The following is a 3,560-nucleotide window of genomic DNA, read 5'->3' on the forward strand; positions in this document are numbered from 1 at the left end:
TTTTTTTTTTTTTTTTAACACTCAGGCATATATAATAATTTACACCAGCAAAGATCACATTCTGCAAGTCTCCTGCCCACCAGCTCTCAGTCCCTCTTCCCATGAATCTGTTGGCCTCAGCTGCTCCCTCTCTTCATGTCCCCATCTCTGTCTCCATCTCTGGTGTCGCTACTCCTCTGGATAGTGTCCCAGATTCCGCTTGTGCTCTTCTCCCTTGATGGTCCTAGGGTCCTCTGTTTCTGGATGTAAGGTTAACTACTCCCCCATTTTTGTTACAAAACTTCTACCTTTACAGTTGTGACAGTTGCAATTAGACATGATAACAAGTACTCAGTATTGAATCATAAGAATCTTATCCCCATCTCTTTTCACCAGACCCATCTAGACAAGATGAAATCTATTCAGTGGGGACTCTTTCTTCCCCCCGCCCCCCCCCACACTCTTAAACTAAACTCCCTCTTGAAACCTTGTAAGCCAGTCACTTTGTGCCTTAAACAACCCCTCATTTCAGGTAGTTAATGTTGCTCGTTCCTATCTACCTAAAATACAGAGGGGATAGCATTGATACTTGATGTGAAGACTCCTTCCCTCTCTGTTGGGGCACACCAACTTCTAAGATATTCTACTGCAATGGAGTGGGGAATACTTCTGGCTAGAGGATGGTGCCCAAATAGAGGCAATGAACAGCTTGTCAAAATAGAACACAGAGCAGAATGCAATGGAGAAACTGGGCCGGGCTGGATGAGCCTGCTGGCCCGAGCTGGATGATCATCACAAAAGTCAAGAGTGTGCTCACTTTGGCTTTAGTACTTTCTTGGGACCATGCTGTGGAGATGTGACCACCATCTCATGGATCAACGGGGCTGCTTGCTCAACATCTACCCAGAGGGCACACAGGGGACTGGTCTCCTACATTGACCCTTCCATGGGACTAAATGAAGAGCAGAAATAATTTCAGAAAGTGGCCTTTGATTTTGCTACCCGGGAGATGGCTCCCAACATGGCAGAGTGGGACCAGAAGGAGCTGTTCCCAGTGGATGTGATGTGTAAAGCAGTCCAGCTAGGCTTTGACAGGGGTCTACGTATGGACAGATGTAGGTGGTCTGGACTGTCATGACTTGATACCTCTGTCATCTTTGAAGCCTTGGCTACAGGCTTATACCAGCACCACAACCTACATGAGCATCCACAGCATATGTGTCTGGATGATTGACACATTTGGAAATGAGGAGCAGAGGCATACAATATGCCCCCCTCGCTGCACCATGGAGAAATTTGCTTCCTACTGCCTCATTGAACCAGAAAGCGGAAGTGATGTTGCATCCCTTTGACCTCAGCTAAATGACAAGGAGATCATTACATCCTTAATGGCTCTAAGGCCTTCATTAGTGGTGGTGGTGAGTCGGACATCTGTGTTGTCATGTGCTGAACTGGAGGGCCAGGTCCCAAAGGTATCTCCTGCATAGTTGTTGAGAAGTGAACCCCTGGCCTCAGCTTTGGAAAGAAGGAGAAAGAGGTGGGGTGGAACTCCCAGTCAACTTGAGTTGTGATCTTTGAAGACTGTGCTGTCCCCATGACAAACAGAATTGGGAACAAGGGAAAAGGCTTCCTGATAGCCATGAAAGGACTGAACAGAGGAAGAATCAATGTTGTTTCCTGCTCTTTGGGAGCTGCTCATGCTTCAGTTATTCTCACTCGAGACCACCTGAATGTTCGAAAACAGTTTGGAGAACCTTTGTCCAGTAACCAGTATCTGCAGTTCAAATTGGCAGATATGGCAACAAGGCTGGTGGCGTCACAGCTTGTGAACCGCAATGCAGCCATAGCCCTAAAGGAGGATGGGAGGATGCTGTAGCCCTGTGCTCTGTGGTCAAGCTCTTTGCTACAGATGAATGCTTGCTTTGCTATCTAAAACCAGGCTCTACAGATGCATGAAGGATATGGCTACTTGCACGACTATGCTGTTCAGCAGTATGTGCGAGACTCCAGGGTCCACCAAATCCTAGAAGGTAGCAATGAAGTGATGAGGATGCTGAGCTCTCAAAGCCTACTTCAAGAGTAGTGCTCAAAGTTGATATTCTAACTTGGCTTCATGTGTTGAATGGGTCCAAGTGGACATTATATTCCAGATAGCTCCTGGATTGAAGGTTAGGCTTTTGTAGGGTGGGACCGTCACCTCTGTAGGTGGGCAGCAGCATCTGCTTTAGGAGTGAAAATCAGCAGAATTCAAGGAGGAGTGCTGATGAGAAACAGCACAGAAGACATTGTTTTTTTATGCCAGAAATACAACCTATGAAAAATCACCATCAAACCCAGAGTCTTTTCTTTGAGCCACATTGTCTAGATTTGTCTGCATTTTCCTGGTTCATGACATCTATTGTCTTATAGGTACTTTTGATGAGAGCTTTTTTAACTATAAAAGCAACAGTGTGAAATATGGGGAAATCGAGAAAAATGAGCTCCTAATCTTATTTTCTGTACTGTGACTTAAGATGTTTCTGTGGGTAATACTTCTTTTAGAGTGCTCTTTTGGATATACATTAAGATATAATCAGTATTTAGGGAACTCTTCTCCTAAGCTATGATGTAAATTGTGTCTCCTTTGGACTACTCAGAATCTAGGGGCTGAGGTTATATGGAGCGTTCCATTTATATAATAATGTTACAGGAACAATAAAGTTGACTTGAGTAAAAAAAAAATAAATAAATAAAACACAGAAACCAGTAAAGTTACTCAACAACCTTTTCCCTCTCTGCCAAATACTCTTGACACACAAACACCTTTGAGTTGTAGAAAACAATGACCGGTTCTCAAACTCCTAGTGGAAGAAAGACTAGTCCCAGATAAGTTTGGAAGAGTGTCAAAGGTAATTAATCCATATTATATTAAAGCAGATGTTTCAAGGTAAGGTAAATGGCTTACTCCTGAATGCTAACCTAAAGCTTGGCAGTTTTAACCCACCCAGAAGTACCACCAAAGATAAGCCTGGTGATCTGCCTTTGTTAAGATCGCAGCCAAAAAAATCCTATGGAGTAGGTCTACTCTGTAACACATGGGGTTGCCATGAGTCAGCATCGATTCAACAGCAACTATCAACAACAGTATATTGGAAACCTTACACAGGGTTGCTGAGAGTCAGATGCGGCTCCATGGTACTTAACAACAACATATTAGAGCAGGGAGTCCCAGAGTGATGCAAAAGGCCAGAGGTCCAAGTCCACCAAGTATCTCAGAAAAGAGTCCCAGAGACCTACTTTGAAAAACTTAGCCCTTGAAAATCATGTGGACCATAGTTCTTCTGTGACACACATAGATCCCCACGTGCTGGAATCTACTCAACAGGCATTGATGGTCTTTAGAACAAAGAGAAAGCTTCCCATATTAGCAATGCATAGCATGGCAACTATTTTGTTGTTATTGGTGTTGTCGGTTCTAACTCATAGTGACCCTGTGTAGGGTTTTCATGGAGCTGCTGGTGGGTTTGAACTGCCAGCCGTGTGGTTAGCAGTCCATTGCTGATCCTACAGTGGTACAGCAGGACTCTATAGCAACTCTAAGA

General features: G+C 44.2%; 1 pseudogene; it reads left to right on the forward strand.

Annotated features, from left to right (window-relative positions):
• The window catches only part of LOC102836915, a 148,013-nt pseudogene extending 145,951 nt beyond the window's left edge, over positions 1 to 2,062 (forward strand).
• The last annotated feature ends 1,498 nt before the right edge of the window (positions 2,063 to 3,560 follow it).

The sequence above is a fragment of the Chrysochloris asiatica genome, unplaced genomic scaffold, assembly GCF_000296735.1.
Source record: "Chrysochloris asiatica unplaced genomic scaffold, ChrAsi1.0 scaffold00276, whole genome shotgun sequence".
Taxonomy (NCBI): Eukaryota; Metazoa; Chordata; class Mammalia; order Afrosoricida; family Chrysochloridae; genus Chrysochloris; species Chrysochloris asiatica.